This window comes from Papio anubis, chromosome X (genome assembly GCF_008728515.1).
Source record: "Papio anubis isolate 15944 chromosome X, Panubis1.0, whole genome shotgun sequence".
Classification (NCBI taxonomy): domain Eukaryota; kingdom Metazoa; phylum Chordata; class Mammalia; order Primates; family Cercopithecidae; genus Papio; species Papio anubis.
The window spans coordinates 97,009,099-97,023,995 of record NC_044996.1 but is presented as its reverse complement, the minus strand read 5'-3'; positions in this window follow the sequence as shown (position 1 = coordinate 97,023,995).

Sequence of the window (14,897 nt, the reverse complement as noted above, 5' to 3'; positions counted from 1 at the left end):
CCACTGCACTCAGAATTAGGTGACAGAGTGAGACCCTGTCTTAAAACAGAGAAACAAAACAAAAACATAGCATAACATCAACCAATATTGTAGTTAAAAAGAGATTCATCTCCATAGTCTTTGATTTTTGATATTTGTGAACATCCAGTGGGGTCAAAGCTGACTGTGCCTTGGAACATCCAGCGACCTCTGGAGCTATAGTGTGAGGTCTGCACTTGGCCCCAACAAGCTTTTGCTTTTTCTGGTTTACCCTCTTTCCCTCTCAGTGTATGAGTCTCTCTTGGATCAAACATGCCATTTCTGGGAGTTGGAGTTCAGTTTATTGGGAATTTGTTGTTAGGAAGGGGTCTTTCTCTATCTCTCTCCTGGTTATAGAACCTCCTCTTTTCTTTTCCTTTCTTTTCTTGTCTTGTGTCTCTTTTTTTTCTCTTTTCTTTTCTCTTTCTTCTTTTGAGACAATTGTTTTTGCTCTATGGCCAGGCTACCAGTGCAGTAGTGTAGTCTGGGCTCAGCTGGCCTTCACCTCCCAGGCTCAAGTGATTGCCGTGCATGCGTCCTCCCGAGTAGCTGGGATTATAGTGCACCACTCGCTTCAGCTAATTTTTTAATATCTTTTTAGTAGACATGGGGTTTTTCCTGCCCACGTTAGGCGGGCCTAGTCTTGAACTCCACAGGCTCAAGTGACCTGCCAGCCTTCAAAGAAGTGCTGGGATTACAGAGTGAGCCACTACTCACCCAACCAGGGCCATCTTCGTTTAAGAGGTTTCTCCCTCCTACCAGTTATGAGGCCTAGTTACAGAGATTTTTTCTGTGGGAAGCCTCGTAGCTTCCTGATAAGTTTTGTGCTATTTTCAGAATCATTTGCATGCTTGGAGTTTAATTTGGCTTTTTGTGTATTAGGCATTAAAACTTGAATCACCTAGATTAATTTATTTACACCAAATCTCAAGTTCAAGGCATGCCAACATAGTTCCCTCTTTCTGCAGGAGATGGCTGTGTGCCAGCATTGCTTGGGGATCATTCATGCAGTCCTGTTTTTCCTCAAAGTAGACTAAAATATGCACAGTCCATGTCTGGGACTCCTGTCTGGTATCTTGAGGCTCAGAACATTCAAGACTCAAGACTGCCTCCTCTACCACAAAATACTGTCTAAAGCTAGCTGATATTTTCTTCTCCAAAGCCTTCCCTCTCAGCCCCAGCTACCTCTTCCCTTGCTTGCTCCTTCTTCCCAAAACAAAACTCTCTTTCCCAAAAGCGCCTCAGCTATACTCTGGCATACTGACTATCAAAATAGGGCAGTTGAAAACATCAGATGAAATAAAATCACTGACCTTTAGCAAGTGTTTCTTAAAAGCAAAAGATGGGAATTCCCATGTAATAAAGATCTCCTTCCTATATAGTAGGGAGGACAACAGTGATCTTGTATCTTCAAAGGATGAGGGGTGAGACCCAAGGGAGACACTATACAAGAAACATGAGAACACACCTCTTATCTTTTGGGCCTCCTCCACCATTCAGTCACATTTACCGTTAATTCTTTGTCCTAATTCAACATGTTGGTAACTGACTCAAACTGCTTTACCCAAAATTTGGGTCACCCACCTTCATAAGATTTACCTATTGAGGAGAAAAATCTTAAATAAAGTTTAGCTAATACTTTCATTTTGTCAAATGCAATTTAGATCCAGTAATCTTTTTATAAATTGGTGAGTTTGTATGTTTTTACCATCCCATAATCAAAATTCCTGATAAATACTATCTTTGTTTAATGTATCCGTGTTTGGATGTATTCATGCAGCATGCATGTGTGTTATTAAATGTCACCTTGGTAGGAGTCTGGAATCATTGTGAACAATTTATTTTAAAGGGAATCCCTATTCAGATTGAAGCTAAAATAGGTTAACAAGTATAAATATACAGTAATTAACTAAAATGCATTTAGTTCATGCAATTTAATTAAGTCTTCTTGAAAAATAGGGTGTAGTTTTAAATTGTTGGTAAAAATAAAATGATAAATGTTTTCAAAATTATCACTCTTTTGGTCCAGTTTACTAGTTCTATATTTGTCTCATTAGATGTTTAAGGTTATGAAAGGAATAAACTAACCTAAAAACAGAATGGTCTCTTATGTGCAATTCTTTGTCAAGTAAGACTAATTTAATACTGTGGGTGTAATAAAACCACTGTATTTTCTGATTATTGGCAAAATACTCTCTCATATATTTAAGTTTTTGCTCAGGTGAACACCTGACATTTACAGAGCTATAAAAATGTTTTAACAGGAAAATATGCTTCAGACATTGACTAGCTTTATTTATTTATTTATTTATTTATTTAGAGCAGAGTCTCCTCCGTGTAGCCCAGACTGCCAGGTGCAGTGTAGTGCTATGGCTGGCTGCAACCTTGCCTCTGCCTCCCAGGTCAAGTTCTCCTGTCTCAGCCATCTCCCAAGTAGCTGGGACTCTAGGCATGTGCCCCCATGCCTGGATAATTTTTGTATTTTTAGTAGAGGTGGAGTTTCACTGTGTTGGCCAGGCTGGTCTTGAACTCCTGACCTCAAGTGATCTGCCCTTCTCAGCCTCCCTAAGTGCTGGGATTACAGATGTGAGCCACCACCCCCGGCCGACTGGTTTTGTTCAATATGTCAGTTTTCATAAGTAATCTAGGTATAATTGTTAAAATGAATAAATGAGGTAAATGTGAGATACATGTTTATAAGTGAAGTTTTCATGTAATTTGAAATCTTTTTTTCTCTTACTCTTACCATATGAAGATGAAATATTAAAGTCATGTTATGTTAGATTAAGTAATAGGTACTCATTAAATTCCAGGATCATTTCCAGCTAAGAAAACAATGGATCCCCCTGCCTAGGCCTCCCAAAATGCTGGGATTACAGGGGTGAGCCACCATGCCCAGTGAGGAAAAGAAGTATTAAACACTATTGTTATTAAAGAAACCAAAGATCGTGATGCTTGGAAGGTGTTTCTAAGACTCGAGATAATGGACTTCTGGCCAAGCCAACCCATGGTGACATCATCAGGTTTGCGCCTCCACTAGTGATCAAGGAAGAGGAGATTTGAGAGTCCAGTGAAATCATTAACAAGACCATCTTGTCATTCTGAGGGTAGCAGCTGTTTTCAGTGGTCCATGGGAGCTTGGCTCCCTGTAAAAGCTTGACTCTAAATGTAGGCACATTCCACTCCCATGTATCTCCAAAGCCTTTTTGTGGAATATCCATTTTTTTCAGTTGATACATAATAGAACAACGTTTATGAACCTGCCGTTTGCTTTGTAATATAAGTAAGAGAATGTAATGGCATCTATATTCAGTGAAAGCATTTTGATGTGCAAGCGTACTTTTTAAGGTGAAATGCATCTGTCTATACAGACAGCCTTTAAATCACATCCTTCAGTATACTTTATATATGTTTTTATAATTTCCTTGCTGGTATAAATGTTTTGTATTTGAAAAAGTTATCTCTGGGGTACTACATAAAAGGCTTCACCTTGTAAAGTCAAATCACTTTTATCATTGAATTTTAGGAAGGATGAAAAATATGTAAAATACCAATATTAAGTAAACTTCATATTGGGCCAATGCCAGAATGTATTCCATGGATGTCATTACTTTGAATTAAGAATTAGTGTTTAAAATTCCTAAATTGTTTTGAGTGCTTGATTGTAATTTGTGGAAAAAATGTTTATTTTAAACATTTCTTTAAATTTAAAATAAAGCATATATTTCAGAAGAAAAAAGATACAGAACATGGCAAGGTGCGGTGGTTCATGGCTGTAATCCCAGCACATTGATAGGCCAAGGTAGGCAGATCACTTGAGGTCAGGAGTTTGAGACCAGCCTGCCAACATGGTGAAACCCCATCTCTACTAAAAAAATACAAAACTTAGCCAGGCATGGTGGCACGTGCCTGTAATTCCAGCTACATGGGAGTCTGAGACAGGAGAATGGTTCAAACCTGGGAGGCAGAGGTTGCAGCGAGCTGAGATCCTGCCACTGCACTCCAACCTGGGTGACAAAGTGAGACTCAGTCTTGGAATTTTAAAAAAAGAAAAAAAAAGGTACAGACCATTTCCATCACCACAATGTTATCCCTTGTGCTACTCATTTTTAGTAATACCCACTCTCCTCCCATCCACCATCCCTAACCCCTGGCAACCACTAATCTGTTTTTCATTTCCACAATTTTGTCTTTTCTAGAATGCTGTACAAATGAAATCTCATAGTATATAACATTTTAGAGGTTTATTTCACTCCACATGATAACCTGGAGATTCATCCAAAATATTAATATTTGTGTATCAATAGTTCATATTTTTGTTGTTGTTGTTGAGATGGAGTCTCACTATGTTGCCCAGGCTGGAGTGCAGTGGCACGGTTTTGGTTCACTGCAACCTCTGCCTCCCAGGTTTAAGCAATTCTTGTGCCTCAGCTTCCCAAGTACTTGGGACTACAGGTGCACACCACCACGCCCAGTTAATTTTTGTATTATTAGTAGATACAGAGTTTCACCATATTAGCCAGGCTGGTCTCAAACTCCTGACCTCATGATCTACTTGCCTCCTGACCTCATGATCTGCCTGCCTCGGCTTCCCAAAGTACTGGAATTACAAGCATGAGCCACCGCACACGGTCAATAGTTCATTTTTATTATTGAGTGGTATTCCATGGTATGGATGTACCACAGTTTGACCATTCACTTACTGTAGGACATATTGATTATTTCCAGCTATTGGCTATTACAAGTAAAGCTGCTATGAACAATTATGTACAAATTTCTGGATGGGGATAAATTTTTATTTCTCTGACGTGTAATTGTTGAATTGCATGGTGACTGCATGTTTACTTGTGTAAGAAACTACCAAACTGCTTTCCATGGTGGCTGTAAGATTTTACCTTCCCAGCAACATTTTACTAGATATCCAGTTTCTCTGTATCCTTTCCAGCATTTCGTATTGTCACTATATCTTTTATTTTAACTGTTGCAATAAGTGTGTAGTGATGCCTCATCGTGGTCTTAATTTGCATCTAGTGAAGCAAATAAATGTTGAACATCCTTTCATGTGCTTATTTGCTTATTTCCTCTTCAGTGAAATGTATGTTCATATATTTTCATAATGTTCTAATTGAATTATTTGTTTGTTTGTTTTTACCGTTGTTTTGTTTTGTTTTTGAGACAGAGTCTGGCTCTGTTACCGAGGCTGGAATACAGTGGCATGATCTTGGCTCACTGCAACCTCTGCTTCCCAGGTTCAAGTGATTCTCGTGCCTCAGCCTCCCGCATACCTGGGATTACAGGCATGCATCATCATGCCTGTCTAATTTTTGTATTTTTAGTAGAGATGGGTTTTGCCATGTTGCCCGGGCTGGTCTCAAACTCCTGGCCTCAAGGGATCTACACACCATCCACCTCCACCTCCCAAAGTGCTAGGATTACAAGCGTGAGCCACCATGCCCGGCATACCGTTGAGTTTTCAGAGTACTATGCATATCCATTATATATTCTTAATGTGAGTCCTCTGTTGGATATGTGGTTTACAAACATTTTCTCCCAGTTTATACCCTGTTTTTTCATCCTTTTAACACAGTTTCTACAGAGCATAAGTTTTAAATTGGATGAAATCTAATTTATTTTTTTCCTTATGGATTATGTTTTTTGAACCATTCACTATGCCCTAGATCTCAGACATTTCTCCTACGCTTTCTTGTAAAAGTTTTTTTAGTGTTATATTTTAGATTTAAATCTGTGATCCACTTGAGATATATAGAAACGTATGAAAATTAGGGTTTTTGTTGTTGTTGTTGTTGTTGTTTTGCCTATGGATATGTAACTGCTCCAGCACCATTTGTTAAGCAGACCATCCTTCCTTCTTTTTGTCTCTTGGTAAAAAATCAGTGCGAGGCTGTTTCTAGGTTCTCTTTTTTTTTTTTTTTGAGACGGAGTCTCGCTCTGTCGCCCAGGCTGGAGTGCAGTGGCCGGATCTCAGCTCACTGCAAGCTCCGCCTCCCGGGTTCACGCCATTCTCCTGCCTCAGCCTCCCGAGTAGTTGGGACTACAGGCGCCCGCCACCGCGCCCGGCTAGTTTTCTGTATTTTTTAGTAGAGACGGGGTTTCACCGTGTTAGCCAGGATGGTCTCGATCTCCTGACCTCGTGATCCGCCCGTCTCGGCCTCCCAAAGTGCTGGGATTACAGGCTTGAGCCACCGCGCCCGGCTGTTTCTAGGTTCTCTATTTTGTTCCAGTGATCTATGTGTCTATTCTTCTCCCAATACTACCTAGTCTTGATTCCTGTAGCTATATAAGAAGTATTGAAATATGGTACAGCCATTCCTCCCACCTTATTCTTTTTCAAAAATGGTCTTAGCTATATAAATATTTTTTGAGGAGTCTCACTTGTGTCACCCAAGCTGGAGGGCAATGGGGTGATCTCAGCTCATTGCTATCTCTGCCTCCCATGTTCAAGCGATTCTCCTGTCTCAGCTTCCTGAATAGCTGAAATTTCAGGTGCCCACCACCACACCCGGCTAATTTTTGTATTTTTAGTAGAGATGGGGTTTTGCCATGCTGGCAAGGCTGGTCTCGAACTCCTGACCTCAACCAATCCACCTGCCTCGGCTTACCAAAGTGCTGGGATTACAAGCATGAGCCACTGTGCCCAGCGTTGTCTTAGCCATTGACAATTTGTTACAGCAACAATAAAAAATGAACACATATAGAAACAGATTAATTAGTGAAAAAAATAGAAAATCAAGAAACAGACTGATTTATGTACAAACTTCAGCATGCATTTCCAAACAGTGGGCAAAAGATGCATTGTATAATAAATTATTACTTGACAAGTGTCTATCCATTTGAAACAATAAAGACTAAATCCTTACTTTAAGCCACATAAAATAATAAATTCTAAAAATTCGCTGACTTAAATGTGAAAACGTGAAGTCATAAAGAACTAGATGAAAATTTAGGAAAGTATTACAGTGTAAGACATCTTGAGTTGGCATAGGCACTTCCTGACATTACACCAAGGCTATGAACAATGAATCTGACATACTTAAAGATGTAAAAATTAAAGTATCATCTAAGTCAAAAGACACTATAAACAACTGTTTAAACAGGCAAATTTTGGAGAAACTGGTGAAGCATCCACAGTAAATTAATAGTAACCATCTCTAATATATAACAAAGGTTTTGCATATCAGTAAGAGAAATTGGAACAGCCCAATGAAAAAAATGTGTTCAGGCATGGCACTACTTCACCATATAGCAGAAAAGGATTACAAAATAGAAAGGATGAGAGGAAAATAATAAAGGAAATGGAGAATAGATCCCAGAAGTTTCAACATTCATTCAATAGATGTTCCAGGCATACAGAATAGAAAGACTGGGCTAGGCGCGGTGGTTCACACCTGTAATCCCAGCATTTTGGGAGGCTGAGGCAGGCAGATCACCTGAGGTCAGGATTCAAGAACAGCCTGGCCATCATGGTGAAACCCTGTCTCTACTAAAAATGCAAAAATTAGCCCGGTGTGTGGTGGGTGCCTGAAATCCCAGCTACTTGGGACGCTGGGCAGAAGAACCACTTTAACTCCAGAGGCAGAGGTTGCAGTGAGCTGAGGTTGTGCCACTGCACTCCACCCTGGGTGGCAGAGCAAAACTCCTCATCAAAAAAAAAAAAAGAAAGAAAGAATAGAAATACTGGAGAGAAGGAAGTACTTGAAGAAATAATGTTCCAGAATTTTCTGAACTGAACAAAGACATGAATCTTCACCTGAAAAGAGTCACCTAGTTCTGAGCGTGATTAACACACATGTGCACACACACACGTGTGCACCCCTCCTCCGCCCCAACCCCACACACACACATCCCCTCTAGGAGTAAAATTTCTAAGATAAAGATAAAATCCTGAACAGTCCCAGAGAGAAAGAGAGAAGAGAAAATGCAATGGAGAAGTTTTTCAAGGAGCTGATTAAAGATAACTTTGGGCCAGGCGCAGTGACTCACGCCTGTGGTCACATCCCTTTGGGAGGTCAATATGGTAGGATTGCTTGAGCTACGGAGTTTGAGACCAGCGTGGCCAAGGAGGTGAAATCCATCTCTACAAAAAATACGACAATTATCCAGATGTGGTGCCATTTGCCTGTAGTCCCAGCTACTTGGGAGGCTGAGGCAGGAGAATCACTTGAGTCCAGGAGGTGGAGATTGCCATGAGCTGAGATGGTGCCACTGCATTCCAGTCTGGGTGATGGAGCCAGGCACTGTCTCAAACAAAATGAAACAAAACAAAAACAAACAAATAAAAAAAGTTGAACCTAGATATCTATATACAGCCAGGATAATCCAGAATGAGGGAAAAAATATTCCAGAAAATTCATGACACATATACCCTTCAGAAATAATCATTGGTGAACAGTTCCATGAGAAGGGAAAACTAAATTTAGGAGGAAGGAGGTGGTTTCAATAAGCAATGGTGAGGAGAAAAATAGTAAAATGTATTGAAAAGTGTGAACTTTAGATTATAAATTTTAAAAATTACAGTCTTGAACTAAAATTCCTAGTATTATAAACTTGTCAGATGGGAGGAGGGACAGGAAAGAAAAGAGAAGTTCTTTTGGTGTTCAAGGAATGGATACAGATGCCAGTGAATGATAGAACAGTAGAATGGTCAAAACACTAGCATTTTATTTTGGTTCACTTTAGACAGGGCCTCACCCTGTTGCCCAGGCTAGAGTTCCATAGCACAATCATGGTTCACTGTAGCCCCAGCCTCCTCAGCTTGAGTGATCCTCCTGCCTCAGCCTTCCATGTAGCTGGGGCTACAGGTATGAACCACCATCCCTGGCTAATTATTTTTTTTATTTTTTGGTAGAGACAGAATCTTGCTATGTTGCCCAGGCTGATCTTGAACTCTTGTCCTCAAACAAAGCTACCACCTCTGCCTCTCAAAGTGGTGGGATTACAGGCGTGAGTCACTGTGCCCAGTTAATAGTAGTATTTTAGAGTACAAACTCTGCAGCCAGATGTTGTGGGAAGTCAGGGACCCCGAACAGAGGGACTAGCTGAAGCCTCAGCAGAAGAACATAAATTGTGAAGATTTCATGGACATTTATTAGTTACCAAAATTAATAATTTTATAATTTCTTACACCTGTCTTTACTGCAATCTCTGAACATAAATTGTGAAGATTTCATGGACATTTATCAGTTCCCCAATTAGTACTCATAATTTCCTATGCCTGTCTTTACTTTAATCTCTTAATCCTGTCATCTTCATAAACTGAGGATGTTTGTTGCCTCAGGACCCTGTGATGATTGCGTTAACTGTATAAATTTTTTGTAAAACATGTGTGTTTGAACAATATGAAATCTGGTTGTAAAACATGGGTGTTTGAACAATATGAAATCAGGGCACCCTGAAAAAGAACAGAAAAACAGCGATTTTCAGGGAACAAGGAAAGATAACCATAAGCTCTGACTGCCTGCGTGGTCGGGCAGAGTAGAGCCATATTTTTCTTCTCACAGAGAGCCTTCTCACAGAGAGCCTTCTCACAGAGGATGGGTGTGTGAGTAGGAGAAATATCACTGAATTCTTTTCCCAGCAAGGAATATTAATAATTGATAACCCTGGGGAAGGAATGCATTCCCAGGGGTAGGCCTATAGACAACCACTCTGGGAGCGTCTGTCTTATGCAGTTGAGAGAAGGGATGACATACACCCTGGTCTCCTGCAGTGCCCTCAGGCTTACTAGGATTGGGAAATTCCAGCCTGGTAAATTCTAGTCAGACCGGTTGTCTGCTCTCGAACCCTGTTTCCTGTTAAGATGTTTATCAAGACAACGCGTGCCCAACAGGACATGGACCCTCATCAGTAATTGTAATTTTGCCCTTGCCTTGTGATCCTGCTCTGCCCTTTTGCCTTGTGATCTTTTATTGCCCTTTGAAGCATGTGATCTCTGTGACACACTCCCTATTCGTACACCCCTCTCCTTTCGGAATCCCTAATAAAAACTTGCTGGTTTTGTGGCTCGGGGTCACCATCACAATCCTACCAATATGTGATGGCACCCCCGGAGGTCCACCTGTAAAACTTATCTCTTTGTAATCTTTCTCTTTATTTCTCAGACCAGTTGACACTTAGGGAAATAGAAAAGAACCTACGTTGAAATATTGGGGGCTGGTTCCCCCAACAGCCAGACAGGTTGGGTTCAGTTTCTGGCTTCTCAACTTATTAAGCTGTGTGACCTTGTGTAGGTTATATAACCTTTCTGTGTCTCAGGCTACTCAAGAGTGAACTGGGGATAACCACATTATCTAACTCATTTGATTGCTATGATTAAATGGGTAAGTACATGTAAAGCGTTTAGAATAGCATGTGTCATGTGGTTAAGTGGTATATATATTTTAGTTGTTGTTAGTAATGACTTCACATTACTTTTAAAATGTAAAGGCATATCTGGTTCCAGAAGAGGATGGTGAACCAGCAATAGCTGCTGGCTTCCTTCCCAAACCCAACACTGCAGATGCCACAGAAGAGGTGGGAAGTGGTTGGAGTTCAGAACAGTTCCCAGTAACAAAACCCTTGATGGTTTGGCCCCACTGAAGGATGAGATAGCTTAGAGTGGGAAAAGGTCAGAGGCCACAGATGGAGGATCAGTCCAGGTGGAGCTTTCTAAGTTGCATTCTTTTTTTCTCCTCGTTTTCTGGAAGGCTTATTACCTGTTCTGAAAACACTATAGAGCAGACACTTGGCAGGGCTGGCCCAGTGCTAGCCCAAAGTGGCATGATAACATTAAGGAATAGGGGGCTTGGAAAGCTCCTAGAAAAAGTGCAGACTCATCAAAGCTGGCCAGTAACTGGGCATTCCTTTCCTACCTCTTCCTCTGCCCTCTGAGCTAGGCAATTAAAACCAATATCACTCACCTGTAGACTCCCTCCACACTGTAAGGCAGAAATCCTGTAAGTGTCTCTGGGGGCTCATAGGCTGGGGACTGGAAAGAAGAATTGTCTCAGCTCAGCTCTGGAGGCTCTGTACTCCAAGTCCTATCAATCGAGAAGCCCTGAAACTCAAGTGGAATGTCTGAGCTGACACATCTTCCCAGGAAAAAAGAGTAATATGGAAAAACTATTAGATAAACCAGGCGTGGTGGCTCACACTTGTAATCCCAGCACTTCAGAAGGCTGAGGTGGGAGGATCACCTGAGGTCAGGAGTTTGAGACCAGCCTGGCCAACATGGCAAAACCCCATCTCTACTAAAAATACAAAATAGCTGCGTGTGGTGGGACATGCCTGTAACCCCAGCCACTCAGGAGGCGTGGACAGGAGAATCACTTGAACCTGGGAGGTGGAGCTTGCAGTGAGGCAAGATCGTACCATTGTACTCCAGCCTAGGGAACAAGAGTGAAACTGTAAAAAAAAAAAAAAAAAAAAAAAAAAAAAAGTCACTTTTCTAAATGTGAGAAATTCTCATTCATTACTTATTTAAGTACACTTTCTTTTTTAATGACTATATTCACTTCTTATAAGGGTGCTGTTAGATGCGTTTTGACATTTATTCTTCTATCCTCCCTATTAATTAACTTTTCTTTCATTTACTCCATCTCTATCCATTACTGATTACTTTATGAATACTTCAGGGTCATTTCCTCAGTTCAGTAATTGCTTTTTCAACTATATCCGTTTTAATATCCAACCCATTCCACTGAATTATTGATTTGAGCAGTTAGTGTTTTCATATCCAATGTATCCAACAGGTTATTTATTTATTTATGAAGGAGTCTTGCCCTTTCGCCCAGGCTGGAGTGCAGTAGTGTGATCTTGGCTCACTGCACCTCTGCCTCCCAAGTCCAAGCAATTCTCCTGCCTTGGTAGAGAATCAAAAATATATATATAGCTGCATTTGGTGGTGTGTACCTGTAGTCCAGCTACTGGGGAAGCTAGGGCAGGAAAATTGCTTCAGCCCTGGAGTTTGAGGCTGCAGTGAGCTAGGATTGGGTCACTGCACTCCAGCCTGAGTCTCTGTCTCTGAAAATTAAAAAAAAAAAAGAAAAAAAAAAGATCTTAGGAACGATTTTACTCAGAGGGGGGAGTACTATGATATGTACATGGGCCACTGCAATGGAATTTTGCAGTAAGAGAGTGATATTGGGATTGACTTCAACTCCACCAAGGACAAGTGGGGATTTATAGTCAAGGAGTAGGGTCGGGGGGTTAGAAGATGGGAAATTACTTGGAAGAGACATCAGGTGCGGGGGGATTCTGGCTAAACAGACTTGACACGAATTTTGCTAAAACAGACTAAATGGGCGGAGTCCCTGGATGGGGAGACGTGAGCCACCTCGTGTGGCCAACTGGCTTTGTTTAATATGTAAGTTTTTATAAGTAATCTAGATATAATTGTTAAAAATGAATCAATGAGGTAAATGTGAGATATATGTTTGTAAATGAACTTTTCATGTAATTTGAAATCTTTTTTTATCTTGCTGTTATCATAAGAAGATGAAATTTAAAGTAATGTTATATTAGATTAAGTAACAGGTACTCATTAAATGTTGAGATCATTTCCAACTAAGAAAACAACTGAAACAAATCACTGAACATAAACACAAGTTTGTTCTTGGCTCTTAAGTTTTATAAAAGACAAAAGATATTTGGATCAGTTAATAAAATGCCCTGTTCCACATTGAAAATTGTTCTGGCTGGGTGTGGTGGCTCAAGTCTGTAATCCCAGCACTTTGGGAAGCCAAGGTGGTTGGATCATGAGGTCAAGAGATTGAGACCATTCTGGCCAACATGGTGAAACCCTGTCTCTACTAAAAATACAAAAATTAGCCAGGCATGATGGCAGGTGCCTGTAGTCCCAGCTACTCGGGAGGCTGAGGCAGAAGAATAACTTGAACCCAGGAGACAGAGGTTTCAGTGAGCCTAGATTGTACCACTGCACTCTAGCCTGGGGACAGACCAAGACTCTGTCTCAAAAAAGAAAATTGTTATAAAGTGTATTCAATTAGGAAAAGAGGAAGTCAAATCGTCCTTGTTTGCAGATGACATGACTGTATATTTAGAAAACCCCTTTGTCTCAGCCCAAAATCTCCTTAAGCTGATAAGCAACTTCAGCAAAGTCTCAGGATACAAAATCAATGTGCAAAAATCACAGCATTCCTATACACCAATAACAGACAGAGAGCCAAATCATGAGTGAAATCCCATTCACAACTGCTTCAAAGAGGATAAAATACCTAGGAATCCAACTTACAAGGGATGTGAAGGACCAATTCAAGGAGAGCTACAAACCACTGCCCAACAAAATAGAAGAGGACACAAACAAATGGAAGAACATTCCATGCTCATGGATAGGAAGAATCAATATCATGAAAATGACCATACCGCCCAAGGTAATTTATAGATTCAATGCCATCCCCATCAAGCTACCAATGACTTTCTTCACAGAATTGGAAAAAACTACTTTAAAGTTCATATGGAACCAAAAAAGAGCCTGCATTGCCAAGACAATCCTAAACAAAAAGAACAAAGCTGGAGGCATCACACTACCTGACTTCAAACTATACTACAAGGCTACAGTAACCAAAACAGCATGGTACTGGTACCAAAACAGAGATATAGACCAATGGAACAGAACAGAGCCCTCAGAAATAATACCACATGTCTACAACCATCTGATCTCTGACAAACCTGAGAGAAACAAGAAATGGGGAAAGGATTCCCTATTCAATAAATAGTGCTGGGAAAACTGGCTAGCCATATGTAGAAAGCTGAAACTGCATCCCTTCCTTACACCTTATACAAAAATTAATTCAAGATGGATTAAAGACTTAAATGTTAGACCTAAAACCATAAAAACCCTAGAAGAAAACCTAGGCAATACCATTCAGGACATAGGCATGGGGAAGGACTTCATGTCTAAAACACCAAAAGCAATGGCAACAAAAGTCAAAATTGACAAATGGAATCTAATTAAATTAAAGAGCTTCTGCACAGCAAAAGAAACTGCCATCAGAGTGAATAGGCAACCTACAGAATGGGAGAAAAATTTTGCAATCTACCCATCTGACAAAGGGCGAATATCCAGAATCTACAAAGAACATAAACAAATTTACAAGAAAAAATCAAACAACCCCATCAAAAAGTGGGCAAAGGATATGAACAGACACTTCTCAAAAGAAGACATTTATGCAGCCAACAGACACATGAAAAAATGTTCATCATCACTGGTCATCAGAGAAATGCAAATCAAAACCACAATGAGATACCATCTCACACCAGTTAGAATGGTGATCATTAAAAAGTCAGGAAACAACAGGTGCTGGAGAAGATGTGGAGAAACAGGAACACTTTTACACTGTTGGTGGGACTGTATACTAGTTCAACCATTGTGGAAGACAGTGTGGTTATTCCTCAAGGATTTAGAACTAGAAACACCGTTTGACCCAGCGACCCCATTACTGGGTATATACCCAAAGGATTATAAATCATGCTGCTATAAAGACACATGCACACATATGTTTATTGTGGCACTATTCACAATAGTGAAGACTTGGAACCAACCCAAATGTCCATCAATGATAGACTGGATTAAGAAAATGTGGCACATATACACCATGGAATACTATGCAGCCATGAAAAAGGATGAGTTCATGTCCTTTGTAGGGACATAGATGAAGCTGGAAACCATCATTCTGAGTAAACTATCGCAAGGACAGAAAACCAAATACCACATGTTCTCACTCATAGGTGGGAACTGAACAATGAGAACACTTGGACACAGGATGGGGAACATCACACACTGGGGTCTGTCATGGGGTGGGAGGAGGGGGGAAGGATAACATTAGGAGATATACCTAATGTAAATGACAAGTTAATAGGCG